The sequence below is a fragment of the Lemur catta genome, chromosome 18 (genome assembly GCF_020740605.2).
Source record: "Lemur catta isolate mLemCat1 chromosome 18, mLemCat1.pri, whole genome shotgun sequence".
In the NCBI taxonomy this organism is placed as follows: Eukaryota; Metazoa; Chordata; class Mammalia; order Primates; family Lemuridae; genus Lemur; species Lemur catta.
Window position 1 is genome coordinate 45,954,297 of NC_059145.1, and position 19,480 is coordinate 45,973,776.

The following is a 19,480-nucleotide window of genomic DNA, read 5'->3' on the forward strand; positions in this document are numbered from 1 at the left end:
TCGACATTGGTGGTGATGCCCCATTGCCTCACCTCTCTCTCTTTTCCTACCTCACTCAGCTTTACCCCCTGCCCCCTCGTATACTGAAGGAACAGATCATGAACTTCTGCCACAGACCTTGCCTTCTGGGAACACAGGCTAAGGCAAAGGGTAAAGAGTGTATGAATATACTATGTCAGATGGATATCCACAAAAATTTTTGATTAAAACTGTAGGTGATGTCAACAGGCAGGTGAAAGAAGAGACAGAGGAAAGTGAAAGGGCTGAGGCTCCAAATGGTTCAGAAGGAAGACTTGGTGTTAACAATCTTTGAAAACTGATAGGTGAAATTCATGATTCTTAATAGATTATAGTTTACATACTTCTCAGAAGAAAATAGTATCTAGCCAATATAATTGGGAAAAAAATTAAATTACAACAAAATAAAACATAGTGAATAGTTTCAAGAAGTGAATATGTTTATGTTTCTGCATGGTCAGGGCTTTCTGGGAAATTTTTACTAAGACTTGGGTTACAACACTAGCCTTGTAATTTAAATGATGATTAAATGGAGATTTGCCTCCTGGGAGGCGTGTGTTTACATTTCAGAAGAGGGTGAAACCCAGGACCACAAAGACATCCCAGGGGTTGTAATTCAAAGACACTTGTCTTATCTTCCTTCAGAAACATTTATTTACATTCCAAAGAATAAAAACCCTTTGGATACATTTTCTTTTCCACCCAAAGAGACTTTGGATGACTTTCCCCTTTCCTTACATTAGGGATCCAAGGTTTCTCTTACAGGGAAGGGAAATCTGTCTCTCTCCTACATAAACTCCAAGATTCATATTTTGGGGGTTCCTCACTTATAGTACAGACCCTGGTATGTGCAGAATGACATCAGACTCTCATCACCCTGAGGGGAAGAATTTGGGACAAAGGGAAGCTTATGTGATTACTGCTGTGAGTAATGATCTTCCCCCCACTTGAGAAAGCACATATCTCTCTGTCAGGATAATATAAATAAATATAAAATATCAAAAACTACCAATAGCATATATGAATTAAGATAGCAGAAGTTCTAATATAACATTATAACAATAATTAAAATATATATGAAAGGTGAGAACTAATAGTCACTTAGGTAGAACCAATTTCATATAAACAAAACACGGTTTGTTATATATTTTTCTATGATACATACCATAATGGCATTTCCTTTTAACAGACATTTGACTTGTTACAAAAATTTTTGTTATTGCACACAGTGAAACTATTATCATCTTTTAGGCAAATCCTTTTATATATCCTTAATTTTAGCCCATGCTCTTTCCACCACCATGTTGCCAAATTTGTATCTCACATATATATGATGCTATAGGTGTTAATAAGGAAATATGTTCAAGACACAGTGTTAAGTGATAAAAACAAGTTACAGAACAGTATGTATATTAAATCCTGCATCTGCTAAAATATATTTATATATCTTCATATAAGCATAGAATATTTCTGAAGTAACACTTTAGATTGGTTACTTCTGGGGAGTGGTTCTTGAGTATCCAAGGTAAGAGGAAGGAACCTGCATTTTGCATGCTTTTTTATAGTTATACGTTTACCACTTGCATATATTACTTTTATAATTCTCTCACTGGAAATTATTCAACAAGAACTAATGGCCATAAATACTAGTAAAGTGAGAAGCAATAGTAGTAGCAATATTATTATAAGCATCAACACTAGTAAAAATTATAGTAATAAAAATAAGAAGCAATAAGCACAGGGCAATTGGTAGCTCTCTTTCCCTTTCCCTAAGAGCTTAGCCTCCTGGCAAAAGTGCTCTGTCTCTTCACACTTGGCCTGAAGAACTACATTATCCTGGCTAGAGAATATTCTTCTTCTCTAGTTCTGCAACCCCCAAGTCAGTCTGATCCCTGAAAAGATCAAACAGTTATTTAAGCTACCCATATGATCTTGGAAATGTATTTCTTCCAATGCTGCGTCATTACTCTTTGCAGAGTTTCCTATTCTTTAGCCATATGGACTTTATTCATTCTAAAAGTTGGGCAAGATAAGGGATTAGCTGAGAGTAGATAATGTGGGGTGATTCATGTGGGACCAGGCCCCACTCAAAGTCATGGTATCTTGTGTTTAGTTTTCCAGCATTTATTTCCGATGCCCATTTATGGATTTTCTGCTGCATTATCAAGATAGTCACTTACATACAGATGATACCTGAAGTTTCCACCCAGATCATCTTTACCAAGTTGGCCTCAAAGGAGGAATCTAAAGTACCTGCTTTCTCTGCAGCCATACTCGTCCCTTTATGTACTAGAAAGGAGGTATGTTGTGCCAACTGTGCCCTGTACCTGCAGGTTTCAGGCAGCTATTTGATTTTCTGTCCAAGGAGAGCATTGTAACCCCGGCAACTGGGCATTATGGTACAGATGGCAGATCTAATATCCAAAGGCTCTTTGATGAGGACACATACTAACACTTCAGGCAGAAACTCCTCTTTTTCATACTTTGGCAAGACTCAAAATTGAGCTCAGTTCTGCAAAGTAGAATCTTCCTCTTTCCTGGACACAATAGGGCTACTAGTGGTTTACCAGGTTTACCAGCTCTCCCCTTCACCACCCCAAATCTAGCTTGAGCCCAATCTTTAGTCCCTACCTAGGTCACAGAATCCAGAAAGTTAGTATCCAAAACACTAAAGATAACATACCATGGTTCTACACACAGAGGTAATGAGCTGTAGGTAAGTTAGTCAAATGGACCAGCTTCTGTGATGAGGTCACTTTCCCTCTGTCACTATTTCCACATTGGAACTTAGAAATCTGGTCCAGTATTGAAGAGACTTGGATTGGAGTATCATTCTCACACCAGCTGTGAGAATGTGAGCATGTTGATCAGTCTTTCTTAGCATTCCTCTATTACTATATTTCATCAAGTCAAAAATGTAGTACTAAAATATGGAAATATATACATCTTAAGATTGATGAAATAACGATGAGTAAGGTAGGCTAAATGCTATAGCAGGTAAACCTCCAAATCTCAGAAGTATAACACAATGGATTATTTATTGTTCACATAACTCAGTGATTTGGTGATTCATGGTCTACACTCTTTCCATGGTATAGCTCTACCCTCATGCAAATTCTCATACCCCTCTCCCTTTAGCTATGACAGGTATAATTTCTGCTCACCCTCTGTTGGCCAGAACTATGTGACCATGCCTAATTGCAGGAGAGTCTAAATGTCATCTGACTGTGTGCTCTGCAGGAAAAGGACAAGTTTGGTATACTTAATGGTCACCACCACAGTCTGACATTCCATTTATCAAATACCCAATTGATTTTTTTCTGCCACAGAAAGAACACCCTTCAACCTCTTCCACAAGAGAGACAGACAACCGAAGTCCCACTGTGACCTTGAGCACAGCTCAAAGTCCAGGATCTTTGGACTGATGTAAAGTCCTCCCTATCAGTCCCATTCTTGTAGAATTAAGTCACCTGACACTCAGTGCAGCAGAGACACTGGCTTCAAATTCTATGTGAGGCACTCAGATGTCTTTCTTCAGAGGACAGAAATTTCTGAGCAGAGGGAAGAAGCTAGAAAAGGGCTTGGAGTCCTGAATATACAACTGGTAGCTCTAAATCATTTATCCATTAACATTCCCATGACCTCAACTGTAGTCCTATGCTGATGAGGCTTGGAATGTTAAGACAACATAATCAAAAATGAAAACGAAGATGTTGTCAAGTGACTTTCTTGAGATCACATGGCCAGAAGAAACCATCCATACCCTTGTAATTCCTCACTTTATCTCTTTCTTTTAGTTTCCATTGAGCATCTTCACTCATCCTCTTTAGTCATCTTCTAAAGACCTAAATTCTCCTTGATGAGCAGACTAGACACCTCTTTTCCATGGAACCTTCCATGACAGATAGCAACAGGCTACAACCCCATATAATGTAAATGTCCATGTGTGAATGTGTATGTATGTGTATGTGTTTCATTCCATGCTCCTAATGGGTTGGCACCCAGAGTGGTTGTGCCATCTCTGTGGGACCCTCTCTGCCTCTCCCTATCATCGTGATGCAGTGAGGGCTGGTCCATGCCTTGCTTTGCCCAGCACCTGGCACAGGGCCTAGTTACATAGGCATTGCATAAAGAAGAGTCAGCAGTATCTCAAAGGGCAAGGAGGGTCCTACCTTTCCAGAAACAGGGGACTAAGACTGTCCTAGTCCTACTTCTACTCCCCATGTGTTATGTGACCTTGAAAAATTCCCCTCCCTTCTCTGAGCATTGGTTTTTGTTTTGTCTTTTGCTTGAAAAGTGAGAAAACTGAACACAATCAATTTGAAAGTATCTTGAAAGTAAAATATACCATGATCCTATAGTTAGGTTCAGCTGACCTGTTAAAATTGAGTTGGCTAATTGCCTCTCTTTCTTCATAAATTTTGCTCTCTGAGTCTAGAAGCCTTTTTCCCAGATTCTATAGGTTTCAATTTCCACCTCTAATTACATACTCACACTATCCCACATGATTTTTTCTGATTACTACTCTTAATATGCACACACACACACACACACACACACAGCCACACACACATACTCACACATACTGATAACCTTTTTGTTCTCTCTAGAACTGTTGGCTAGGTTGCCTTATATTTTTTCACAAAACAATCTGAACCTCCGAGGAAAAGAAGTAATATTTGATTGAATGTCTATCATATAAACAGACACTTCACATTTACTCCATTTGATCCTCATAATTTTCAAAGCTACACCTTATTATTTCCCTTGCTACATGGGAGTATGTGGGGACTCAAAGGGACTAAACGTTTTGTTAGCATCAAATCATAGGTAGAAATGGGATTCAATCTCAGGTTTAGCTGATTTCATAGCCCTGCCACCTTCTAACAATTCGTTTATGTTAGAATAGTTTTGGAGTCTCTCTCTTATTAGGTCACAGAACACATACCAGCTCAAGAAAATTCAGCTTCCAGAAACACTTAGGTTACAGTTGTTTCTTTTTCAGTTCAAACCATCCTTTAACCCCATAGGCATTGCAGCTGCCCCGTGGGCCCTGTGAGATTAGACAAGGGAGAGTTAAAATACACTATTCTTCAGGCATGGTGGTAATGGTAAGGTCTTTATGAAAACAAGTAAGAGGTTGTAAGCCTGATTTCCACATAGTTATCTGTTCGCTAGTGCTATGGAAACAGAAGTGGACTGGTGAGGCTTCTTTTATTGGGCATGTTGTCATGGATTTGGTGAGTGACAGAGTATGGCTCATATAAAAATGTTGCTTAGTAATAGGGAGCTTTGCTGTTTTTATTGGGAAGGGAAAAGTGAAACTAGAAAATATTTGATTGAGAACATGAATTAAAGTCCAGACATGAAAATAAATGCTCCTGTTTTTACAAATGCACCTTTTCCACCCACTCTGAACTATTATAGCTGCTATTTGTTTATTTTGCTTTCAGTGTGAGAATTTGTTTATTTTGCTTCAGGGTGAGTAGCAAAAACATTAAACAGATTTCTCTCACTTTGTAGAAAAGCAAACTAAAGCCACAAAGAGTAATGACTTATTTACAAAATGAATGCTTTACTTAGGCCAATATACTTATACTCTGAGCAAATTTTTATATTTAGAAAGAATGACTCTGACTTCCATGTATTTCTTTTTTATAAATGTAATACGTCATTTTCCTTGTGAAAAACAATAAATACCTATTAATATAATTTTAAAAAATGGAAACTGAAAAAAGACAAAAAAATTATTCATGCCTCTGCCCCATTCATAAATGACTGGGGCATCTTAACATTGTGTTTAATTTTTTTTCTATCTTCTTTGTCCTAACATGGGAAAATTTTTAAATACAGTATCTGTATTTGTAATACAGGTATAAATATATAATTTAATCACTTGAATTTTTCACCTATCATAAATACATTTCCATGTTTTTACAGCCTTGGTAAATATTTTTAAAAATAAAGGTATTTTCTATTAATTTAGCACTTTCAGCAGTTTTTCAAAATGTAGTTTTAAAACTTTTTATTGGGGCAAGATTTATATACAGAAAAAGTCACCCTATTTATTACACAGTTCAGTGAGTATTGACAAATGCATACATGACAAATGTAACTATCATCACAATCAATAAAGTAGTTCTAGCTCCAAAAAATTACTTTATGCCCTTTTGTAATCGAACTTTCCTCTATGCCAGCTCTAGAAACCACTGATCTGTGTTTTGTCCCTATAGTCTGCCTATTCCAGAATGTCATGGAAAGGGAATAATAGAGCGGGTGTGTAGCTTTCCGAGTCTGGCTGCTTTCACTTAGCTTAATGAATTCCATATCCATCCTTGCTGTTGTGCGTATTAGGATTCTCTTCTTTTTATTGCTGAACAACCAATGTACGGCTGTGCCGCAGCGTGTTTATCCAATCCTCAGCTGAGGGACATTTGGGTTGTTTGCAGTTTGGTGAGCTTATGAACAAAGCTGCTATAAATAGTCACGTATAGGTCTTTGTATAAACAGAAGTTTTCATATCTCTTGGTTGTATGGCAAGTGTATATTGATGACTTTATAAAAAAACTGTAAATCTGTTTCCAAAAAGGTTGTACCATTTCTCATTCCCACCTGCAAAGTATAGGAGCTCCAGTTGTTCTGCTTCTTCATCAGCACCTGGCATTGTCAATTTTTTTTTCCATTTTAGTCATTCTAGTAGATGTGTACTGATATCTCATTATAGTTTTAATTTGCATTTCTCTAATGACTAATGACGTTGAGTACCTTTTCATGTAGCACTTTTTTATGAGTTTGGCAAGTACAGCTATAATTGTATTATAATATCTTCCAATTTTAAAAAAATTGGCTTATCCCTTTAACTATTATGTGATAGTTAAAGATATCAGAAACAGTCATGTGATATATAAAAAATATATATTTCTTCATAGATGGACCAAAAGACATACAACATTTTGATAAAACTAGGTTATTTATATCAAATTTTATGCCCATTAAAAATATATAAGGAGAATAGAACACGGGTTTCAATACTGCATTTTTAAAAATTTCTTAACAGCTTTTTGAGATAATTCACATACCATACTATTCACCCATTTAAAGTATACTATTCAATGGCTATTAATTCACAGAGTTGGGCATCTATTACTAAATTCAATTTTAGGTCATTTCCATTACCCCCTACCCCCACCACCTAAAAGCTCCAAACCCCTTAGTTGTCATATACCCCACCCCTACCCCCACTCCACCCTCCTTTTCCCTAAACAACCACTAATTTGCTTTCTGTCTTTATGGATTTGCCTATTCTGGGCATTCCACATAAATATGAGCATAAAATATGTAGTCTTTTGTGACTGGCTTCTTTCACTTAGCACAATGTTTTCAAGATTCATCCATGTTGTAGCATGGATTAGCACTTTTTATTGCTGAATAATATTCCATTGTATGAATACCGTATTTTATTTATCCATTCATTACTTGATGCACATTTGATTGTTTCTGTTTTTCAGCTATTATGAATAATACTGCTATGAATATTTGTGTACAAGTATTTGTACGGACATATATTTTTCAATTCTCTTGGGTAGATACCTAGGAGTAAAATTTCTAGATCATATTTTAATTCTACGTTTAACCATTTGAGGAACTGCCAGACTGTTTTCCAAAGTGGCTGCCCCATTTTACATCCCCACAAGCAATGTATGAGTGTTCCAATTTCTCCACATCCTTGTCAACACTTGTTATTTTTTGACTTTTTGACTATATAGAAATGACCATACTATTTTCTCAATTTCTCTATTATGGTTAATTGTACTGATTATTTTCAAATGTTAAGCCTATCTTGAATTCTTAAATAAACATTACATTATCATATTTATTTATCCATGTTGAGAGGTGGGGGTTTGGGAAGGACAGAAGAGAACATCTTGGTTCTCAGTTCAGTATTCCTACTCCCTGAGTAGGTCTGAGTCAACCAGGGCCAGAATCTGGAGATATGAATAGATGGATGTTGCTGGCCAGTTTCACCCAGAAATGGTGTTCTAATGCAGATATTTGTAAGGCACCTCCTCACCCACCCCCAAAGGGATGGAGAGGATCTCTTCTCACCTCCCTACATGGGTCCCTTCTATAATGTTAGTCTCATGGGCTGAGGAGACTTTGAAGTGACAAGAGAGACGCTTTCCCCAGGGGGTTGGTGTGGGGTTGTGCAAGTCAGCAGAGTAGGGCAGAGCAACCTTCCTGTGTCAGAAGCCAGGCTATTTAGCATATTGTTTTAAATTGTCAAGGTTTCAACTTGCAAGACATTGCTAGAATCGTAATGTCTATGTTTTGTTCCTGCCACCTGCAGCTCTAAGTCCTCTAGGAAAGACTATAACCTTAGCTATTTGCTCTTTAGTCTAGCCTCATGCCTCCACCTTACCTTCAATATCTCCCCTCGACACACACCAAATCTGGGTGTCAAGATGTGCTATTCTGGCTTCTGTAGGAAACAAAGTCAGATGAGGCCCCCTAGAGCTCCAGTTCTCACAGGGAATTAAGGAATCTCAGCTTTGAGGTAAACACTGCAGATGGAAAATCCTAGAGATGCTGGATTTCCCTGTCTTTGTGAAGCAAAATAAAACCCCTCATGACCCTATAAGTGAGGAGGAATATATTGGGCACAGCTTAGGATCTAGGCAATTGCCAACTTGCAAAAGTTCTGCCCATTGTGGCCCAAACGTCCTATATGGCAAACACACATCCCTACTTGTGTTCTCCATAAACACATGGTCCTGGAAATTGTGGGGAGGACAGCTAGTCATTTTGAAGTTAGGCTGAGGCATCAAATGCATCTGCCCAAACCAGTGGAAATGAGCCCTCCTGGGATGACCCCGTCCCACACTTCCCAGGGCCTCCATTCTTTGAAGACTTCTACAATTGCATGCAAGATTCCAAAGACCACCCTGTCACTGCTTTAGCTCCTTTGTTCTGGCTGTCCTGTCAGTATTTGACCCAGAAATCCCATGTCTAAAAATCTTTTCCAAAAATATACTGGTAAAAAATTTAAAATAACCTACTAGTAGTAGCATTTATAGGAAAATCTTTAACTAGGGTCAATATTACCATTGTCTTTGTGTGCAAAGCTCTGGGCATATTTTAGGAACTCAAGAAAGAGCAGCATTAGCATTGCTGGGCAAGATTAGAGAGCAGGAATGTTTTGGACATAGGCTATTTGGAAGTGAAGTAAGAACAAAAGCATAAAGCTTAAAAACTCAGCTAAAATTCCTCCTCTTTCCATAAATGATGGTTCTCCTTGGAATGCCCTTTCTCATACTGCTTAACAGCCACCATTACATTTTTAAACAGCCACATTGATTTTTCCTATCCTCAACCAGAAAAATCCTCCAGGCTCTGTTGACAGAGCAAAGCACTTGCTCTGCCTCTTTCAAGCTCTCTTCAAATGTGGTGCACTGCATCAGCTCTGCATGCCTTGGGTTGGGGAAAACTCAACTCGGGAATGCTGCAGGATCTCTGCAGAGTACCTGTCCACTCTCGGTCAATGTGTGCAAATCAGAACCATGCAAATCAGGGGCAGTTGGAATTGACTCCAAGTCAGGTCCTGGAGAGATTTGTAGGCTCTTTTTTTATGCTAGAGAAAGGAAGATGGATGAAAGTCCAGAGCTCTGGTTCACTTGTCTTTGCCCTTCAGACATGCCTTGTGTGTCCCACACTCACTCTGGCTGGGAGGGCAGGTGGCTGCTGCCAGCTCTTGCCAAGACAACGCCGGGGAAGCCAGATGCTGAATGCTCACCTTCCGTGTTTGCTACTCAGACAGAGCCCGGACACACAGAAGGTGGCAACGTGGCCCCACAATAACATACTGTGAGGCCCAACCCTGCTGGTCTGGCCTGATGCTTCCCAATGCACGTTTGCTAGAAACACCTGCCTATTGAATGACACCTCTCTGGGATTGATGGAAAGAAAGAGGCTGTTCCTCTTTCTCCCCCTGGGCAGACCAGTGTGGCAGCTTCTCAACTCGGTGAGAGAGGAGGGGAGGCAGGCAACGGGAGAACACAGAAATGATGATTATGAAGAGGAAGCATTTATGAAATTCTGTTTCAGGGAAAGGTGCTATTCTAGCACAATGAAAATTGTTCATGCCAATTACAGAATTTAGTTCAGCATGCTAAGGGGATACAAAATACACAGTAATGAATTCCTCTCTGTACCCTACTCTTTGTGTCTCAAATGGTTGCTTACAAGAAACTCCTAGAGTACAAAGAAGAGAAGGAAAATCCAAGAAATAGCAATTGACCAGAATGCATATGATATTATTCCAGTAAACCGAATCTTCTTGATTTGGCATCAGTGGAAAACCCCTGATTTGTTTAATCATAGAATATGATTAAATTGGACTTGGAAGGATAATAGTAAACATAAATTTAAGAATCTGTACAATGCTCCCTGGAGGGGTTCTATTGATCTCCTTCAAGATCTGTCCTAAGGATAGGAAAAAAGCTGAGAAGATGAGGTTCTGAGGCCCCTAACATAATTATATTCCCAACTTTATACCACAGCAGTTCTGTTTTGTATCTGATTAACATTTGGGATTCTCTGAAAGACACTGAGGCTCTCAAAAATTACATGGATGGAGCTTACAAATTTTGTAGGATAATGGCAGCCATCTAAATTAGAATCTATTCTTACATCCTCCAGAAAATATACAGACCATTAAGAAAAGCAAAGGGAACCACTCTTAAGCCATGCTCTAGCATAATTAGTAGGCAGAGATGACTAACATCATCAACTCTAAGTAGGGGGATAAATATTCAAAACATCAAAGCCAGGGCCAGCACCAGAACTCATACCCAATAGAGCACTGGGCAGAGACCACATAGGAAAGAAGAGCAGAGCTTAGTTGTGATGAAACACAAAATAAAGCACACCAGAAAGAAATATCCCACCCTAAGTGGAGAGAAGGTCTAAAACCTGGTGAGCTAGAACACTGGTCATGGATGATATTGGGGTGGTTATAAGGAAATTGAAAGGAGGCCATCTAAAAGGACACAGGATCAAAAGTAGAATACATTACTTCTCAAGGATATGGAAGCAGCCAAAAGAGAAGGTATCTCTTGAAATCTTCATAGTAAATGGAAAGAAAGGGCAAAAGTTGGAAATTAAGGGTCACAGAGAAACAAAAATCTCATAAAACTAGGAAGCTAATTAATCTTTCCTTTCCCTTCCCCAATCAACCACCATTAAGGAAACTGTACTTCAGCAAAGCAACAAAATGTGTGGTCTTGAACTAAGAAAGTTGATAAATTATCCAACTCCTAAGGCCTGACATGTTATATCTGGTCCAAAAAATATAAGCATTTAAAAAATGAACAGAAAATGGTAGGAAATATTTATATATACCTACCTTAGAAGAAAATTGTAAATGGGAACAAAACATTTCACCTTATGTTTTCCCCTACAAACCAGCCAGAAAACAAAGAACAATTATGTAACATTCCAATCTAAGTTAAATATTGATAAATAAACATTTGTAATTATGAAAGTCATCTTGAATGAGATATTTTAAATTTATAACAGAAATGAACAAAGGACAGGAAATATGAAATAAGACTTGACCAAACTCAAGAAAGAAATTATAGAAAAAAGTAAAATCATCTCAGAAATGAACTAAATCATAAGGTACACAAGACAGAAGAGATTTGTCCAAAGATGCAATGAGAAGCATTGAAGAGAGGAATACAATCATCCATAAAAAAAGCAAAATAAAGAGCTAAAAAGAATCAAAGAGAAAATCATAGAGATGAAAAACACATAAGAAAACACAAACATATGTGTGATTGGAATCTCTAAAGAATATCTAAGAAATTGAACAAAGAAGAAAGAAAGCCTAAATCTAAATATTGAAAATTGACCCAAAATCGTTATATTCAAGATAAATCTTATTAAACTTTAAAAATAACAGAAATGTTCTCCAGGTTATCAAGCAAAAAGACTAAATAATTTTTAAAGAAATAAAATCAGGTTGGCATTACCTTTCTCCATAGTAGCATATAAAGCAAGATGACAGTGCAAGAACATTTTCAAGAAACTTAAGGAAAGAATTGAACCACGGATTTTATATCCAGCCAAGCTGACCTTTGAATATCAAAGTTTCAAACATACAAGAACTCATGGAACTCTGTTCCATGAGCTCTTCTCAAGAACAAAGTTCATCCAGTGAAGAGATGACTGGAGAGATTTTTGTAAAAAAGACTATGGTAATTATTAAATATATTTTACTAGTAGATATAAGATTTAAAAAAGATGAAGCGAATGAAATAATAGTATATAAATTTCATGTTAGAAATTAGAAATAACACATCTATAAAATAGGGAAGAGGAGAGACAGAAAGAGAAAAATAATCTAATGGGGTTGCCACATGGGTAATAGAAGTAAAAAGATATAATTTAAAGCTGAACAAATCATTTAGTAGAAGCCTAAGTAATCGAAGTGAGCTAGGACATTATAAAAGGCATTTGGATAAAGGTAATGACTAAAACAAAAATCCAAACTTTTTGAAATGTCAAAAGTAACACAAAACACAACAGAGTAGAGAAAATGGACCACAATGAAATATAATACATAGAAAATATAACATAAAAAAGCATATGACAGAGTTGAGAATAGACCAAATAAATCAATTCTATAAAAACATCTCAACAATGTAGCTCACCTATTAAAATAATACAATTTTGAGATCAACTCACAAAGCAAAACTGAACTCTACGTAAAACAGTTATTCCTAAAGTGAGTCAAGAAGGCTAAAAATCAAGGGATGTGTACATATGCAGAAGAATTAAACTGGACCCTGATCTCTCAACATATACAAATATCAAATAAAAGTGGATTAAAGACTTAAATCTAAGACCTGAAACTGTGAAACTAATAAAAGAAAACATTGGGGAAACACTTCAGGACATTGATCTGGGCAAGGCCTTCTTGAGTAACACCCTCAAAGCACCAGCAGGCAATCAAAGCAAAATTGGACAAATAGGATTACATCAAACTAAAAACTTTTTGCACAGCAAAGAAAACAATCAACAAAGTGAAGAAACAATCCACAGAATGAGAGAAAATATTTGCAAACTACCCATCTGACAAGTGATTAATAACTAGAATATATAAGGTGCTCCAACCACTCAATAGGAAAAAATCAAATAATCCAATTAAAAAATGGGCAAAGTATCTGAATAGACATTTCTCAAAACAAGACATACAAATGGCCAACAGGTATATTAAAAAAATACTCAATATTATCAGTCTTCAGAGAAATGCAAATCAAAATTACAATGAGATAAACGGCTTTTATCAAAAAGACAGGCATTAACAAATGCTGGTGAGGATGTGGAGAAAGGGGAACCCTCATACACTGTTGGTGGGGATGTAAAGTAATATAGCCATTATGGAGAACAGTGTGGAGGTTCCTCAAAAAACTAAAAATAGGACTATCACATGACCCAGCAATCCCACTGCTGGGTATATATCCCAAGGAGGGTAATTCAGTACATCAAAAGATATATGTACTCTCATGTTTATTGCACCACAATATTATTCATAATAGCCAAGATTTGGAATTAATCTAAGTATCCATCAAAGGATGAATGGATAAAGAAATTGTGGTGCATATACACAGTGGAATATTATATAGCCACACAAAAGAATGAAATTCTGCCATTTGCAACAACATGAATGGAACTGGAAAACACTATATTAAGGGAAATAAGCCAAGCACAGAAAGACAAATCTCACATATTCTCACTCATACATGGGAGCTAATATTAAAGCAATTGATCTCATGGAGACAGAGAGAATAAAGATGGTTTCCAGAGGCTGGAAGGTTGGTGGGGAGGGGGCATAAAGTGGATTGTTAATGGGTGCAAAAAATATGGTTAGATAGTTAGATAGAATGAACAATATTTGATAGTGCAACAAAGTGACTATAATCAATAATAAGTTAAGGTGTACTTTGAAATAAATAAAAGAGTGGAAATGGAATGTTCCTAACGTAAAGAAATGATAAATATCTGAGGTGATGGCTACCCCAATTGCCCTGATTTGATTAATTCATATTGTTTGTCGGTATCAAAACATCACATGTACCCTATAAAGATATACAATATACCCATATTAGTTAAAAATTAAAAAATAGATAAATAAAGGGATGTAGAAAGGCATAAGTAGTAGATGCAAACTACATGAAGGTACCTGCCACAAAGTTGGCATCAGTGGGAACACAGACCATGTCTAGTGAGTGGGAGACTTACGTGCTGTGAAAGGGAGTGTGAAGGTGTAGGCTACTTTGTTGAGAAGCTTCACTTTCAGGCCAAGAAGAAGGCAGCAGCAGAGGTTCAAAGGTTATCTTGAAAGCTAGATAGACCTAAGTAAGATTACATTCAGCCAGACAGGAGCCAGGAGAGGAGAGCTCTTATACGTGTGTCTTTGTTTACTTAAGGGAACTGGAGAGATGAATTCTGTAAGTTCTCAAGGAGTTTGCAGCCTAGTAGAAGAATGAAGACATAGTACCATTTGGAGGATGTATATTCCAAAAGACAGGTCAAAACAAAGCTCTCTGAGGTACAGGAGAAAAAGAGAAATCCCAGCCAACACAAAGAGTCTACAAAATCTCCATGAAGGAGGTGACATTTGAGATGAAACTTATGACATTATAATGAAAATTTTATTTGATATATAAGAAAAAACCATAGGCTTTAGAATTAGATAGATGATCAGGAAAGTCTGCCCAGTATGCTGTATTATACTACACACACTGATTTGTTACTTTTTTTCCAACAATATATTGCAAACATTTCACCATATCATTGATTATTCATTGGTAATACATAACCATTTTAAATGATTGCATAGTATTTCATTATATTTATTGCACTGCCTGGACTTTATTTATTTATCTAATTTCCTCTTATTATATGATCAAGTTATTTCTATTTTTTCTATATTATTAATAACATCATAAAAGGTATCCTTGTTGCTATATTTTTGTGCACATCCACATTTTGCACACACCAAAGGCAAATTTGAATAATATTGCTGAATTTTTCTTCAGGAAAGCTGTGCTCACTTTTTCTCCCATTAGCTGTGTATATAAGATAACAAGAAAAATCCTTTCTTGCTTGGAATTGGGTCACATGTTTGCACAGTCATATGGCACATTCCTGAGCACTACCATTAAACAGGGAGCGATCATTTTATTATTTCCTGCCCAACACATAAAATTCATAATTCCCAAGAGTGTTGATGATGAAATAGAATGATATATTCAGTACCCCCACATAGTAAGTAAGTGCTTACTAAATGTTTCCCATTGCTCTTGTTTTCTTGAACTCAATTGTATTTTTTGCCTTACAGTCTCTTAAGACTGAGTATTTCCATTTTTACTAAGCACTGTATTGAAAAGATTGTTTTATCCTACCGAGGCTTGAACTACTTTGATTTCCAGATTTCACAAACTGGAAGAGCAGGAGCATGAATCAGTTCTGCATGAATCAGTCATATTTGACTGATTCACACTTCTGCTCTTTCTGTAAAACTTCACTCACCTCCACTTAACCTTTTGGCTATCCTGGTGAAAGCCCTCTTGTTTTCACTGGCTACTCTGTGGAGGTCTCACTATGTCCATAACCAACAGAGCCTCCCTTCTTCTCTGTGCTAGCCATTGACCTGCACCCTCCCTTCCATACTGGCCATTCAAGAAGCAGAAGTGGTGGCCCCCTTTGTCATGCTCACGACCTCTAGGCAGGGGCCAACTGACTCACTGTCCTGCTAAGTCAATGAATCATAAGCCACTGGTGACTCAGCCTTTTTCCTTTTGTTAATATAATGAGAAATCCTCTTCAAAGAGTCATGGTGGCATTCATTTTAAGGAAGAAAATTCACTGAGATCAGTTGATGAACACATTTTTATTCATTAGAGAGAAAGGTCACATTAAGCTGAAAAATAGAACATCAGAAACTATTTTATAGGTGATATTGGAGGAAGTAAAATAGACCAACGTGTCTTTCTTGAGTGAAGCTGAATTATTCTCTGCTCCCAAGTGAGATGTAATGACTGCAGCCGTGGGTGAATTATTGAACCGAAAATGTGGCTGGAGGGTGTGAAAATTACAAAAAGTTATTTAATGTGATTCTAATCTCTGACACATAAGAAGAATGACATAAAAAATGAGTATCTAATAGTGTCGTATTTTTATGAAGTAGTCAATCTCCTAGGCTTGAATTGCTTATGAACAAACTCTTCTTTTTTGAATTTCCAACTTTGATAATCTATCATATAACATTCTTGGAAATAATGGTATAATACAAAATATATTTAGTCTCCGCCCTTGGTTCCTGTCACAGAGTTCCTGAAACCCCTGGAATTTCCTGAGTGATAGGAGTGTCTTTTGTTATTTGTAAGGAGCATATAAATTAGATTATAGGGAAGCTGTTTAACTCACTCAACACAATAACTTCCTATAAGTATTCTTAAACTAAGAATTTTATAGAAAAAAAATTAATGCTAATTATATCAGCCTTGATCTATTTGTTAATGCATTTCCATAAGTTCTACACACTTCTATAAAGATATAGAATAATCCAGGCTTTCTCTAGTTCTGCTTCTATTGCAGAATTGGTGCAATTTCTGTTTGCACATCTCACTCATCTTCAGAAAAGGGTCCTGAGCCCTTACCTTCATCCTCCATTACTTCCACATCAGCTGTTACTCTGCTGTGTGCAAACTTCCCGGGATCCCATTGCCACCGAGTCAATAAAGCAATCCCACATAAAGAACAGATGGTGAGAGAGCTGGCCAAGACGTGGAGAAAACTCATCAGATAAACGTTTTCTTCTTTACTACTCTTTTCCTCCTCCACAACTGTCTTCTTAATGAGTAAAAGTGAAAGATGAGTACTATTAGATCAGTTTCCAACAAAAACTGTTGCCAGGCCTCTGAGAATATGGCTTCCCATGGCTCTGCTCATGAGAACAGGACTCATTCCCTCAGTGCAAGGGTGGAATACAAGGTCTTCTTGTACCACGGAGAACTAGTGATTTCTTGGAAGTCAACACCACTGTTTTATTAATGTTTGTTAAAGTAGTAGCAACAGCTTATGTTCACTGAGCACGTCCCACTACGTCACTACTGGACCCGCCCTACAGGAAATGCTCAAAAGTGCATTATACATGGAACAGCACAATAGATACTCACCAGCGTAAAAACACTCAAAATTTAAAGCTCACAGCTCCTCCAGAACAATAGCACAAGAAAGAAAACAAAACAATAAGGTATCATCCAACGTGATGAACAGAAAAGCACCCCACATACTAACACTCAATGTGAATAGTCTGAATGCCCCACTTAAAAAACAGACTGGCTGAATTAATAAAAAAAACATAACTCAAGTATCTGCTGTCACCAGGAAACACATCTAACACATAAGGTCACACACAGATTCAACGTAAAGGGATGGAAAAAAATATTTCACACAAATGGACAGCGAAAGCAAGGAGGTGTACCCCTTCTCATAACAGATAAAATAGAATTTAAATAACGGTTAAAAAAAAGACAAAGATGGTCATTATATAATGGCAAAGGGAGCAATTCAACAAGAAGACATAACAATCCTAAATATATATGCACCTAATACAGGAGCTCCCAAATTGACAAAGCAGGACTTCAACACCCCACTGACAGAACTAGACACATCATTGAAGCAGAAAATGAATAAAGAAACACTGGAATTAAATGAGACTCTAGAACAAATGGACCTAATAGACATTTACTGAACATTCTACCCATCAGTGCATGAGTTTGTTTTCTATTCTTGTGGTGTTTTCCCCTTTGGGAGATACTAGAATTGGTGCAAGAACATCTGTACACATCTCCTAGTAGATTTTAAGTCATTGCATCTTTGAGTTAGAGGGTGGTATTGCTTTATGAATTTACGTAGTATAAATTAACTAGAAATCCTTGATTTATAGTCATAATCAAAGTGCTTATAAATAATGAAACATGCATTTGCAACCAAGAGCTACTATAATGCACCAGTAACTATTTTTAACTAATCTGATTTAATTTACATTATGTTAGGAATTTTGAATTTTTTTATAAAGAGCTAAGAATAAAGAACTCCCAAAGGTGGTAACTATAGGTAGCAGTGATTCTAATATGCTCACTAATTCATTTAGAATGAAATAGTTATTGGCTAGATATGAATGATTAAAGAACCTAACAGAAAATAATGCATGTGGGCAGACTGCTACCTTGGAGCACCTTGAAATAGATTCGTGGGTGTTCATAACATTAATATTAACAAAATAAAGGCATGACTATGTGCAAATGCTTACTGCAAATGGCAATGCTTTTAATGGGCCTCCAGCTTCTATGGGGAGGAAAAAAAACTGTTCAGTGCTGGAGAGCCTTGTATTCTTCAGACAAGACACTAAAGCTATGCATTTATATACGTGTGTCTCAGTTTCCTCAACTTTAAAAGGCACTGCTATAAACCTATGGTGAAAATCAAATAAAAAACTCAATCCCATTTACAATAGCTACAAAAAAAACCTGAGAATATACTTAACCAAGGAAGTGAAATATCTCTACAAGGAGAACTACAAAATGCTGATGAGATAAATTATAGATGACACACAAAAAAATGAAAAAATATTCCATGCTCAAGAATCAGAAGAATCAGTATTCTGAAGATGTCAATACTGCCCAAAGCAATCTACAAATTGAACACAATTCCTATTAAAATACCAAAGTCATTCTTCACAGAATTAGATAAAACTATTCTAAAATGCATATGGAGCCAAAAAATAGCCCAATATCCAAAGCAATCCTAAGCATAATGAACAAATCCATAGGTATCACATTACCTGACTTCAGATTATAAGACAAGGTGATAGTAACCAAAGCAGCATGGTACTGATATAAAAGTAGACACATAGACCAATGGAACAGAATGGAGAACCCAAAAATAAAGCCAAATACCCACAACCAACTGATATTTGGCAAACCAGAAAAAAACATACAACGAGGAAAGGACACACTATTCAATAAATCATTCTGGGAAAACTGGATAGCCACATGCAGAAGAATGAAAATGGATCCCTATCTTTTACCATACACAAAAGTTAACTCAAGATGGATCGAAGATTTAAATGTAACACCTGAAACAATAAAAATACTGGAAGAAAATCTAGGAAAAACTGTACTGGACATTGACCTAGGCAAAGAATTCAAGACTAAGGCTCCAAAAGCAAATGCAACAAAACCAAAAATAAATAAATGAGTCTTAATGAAACTAAAAGGCTTCTGCACAGCAAAAGAAATAATCAACAGAGTGAATAGACAACCTGAAGAATGGGAAAAAATATTTGCAAACTATACATGTAAAAAAGGACTAATAATATCCAAGATCTACA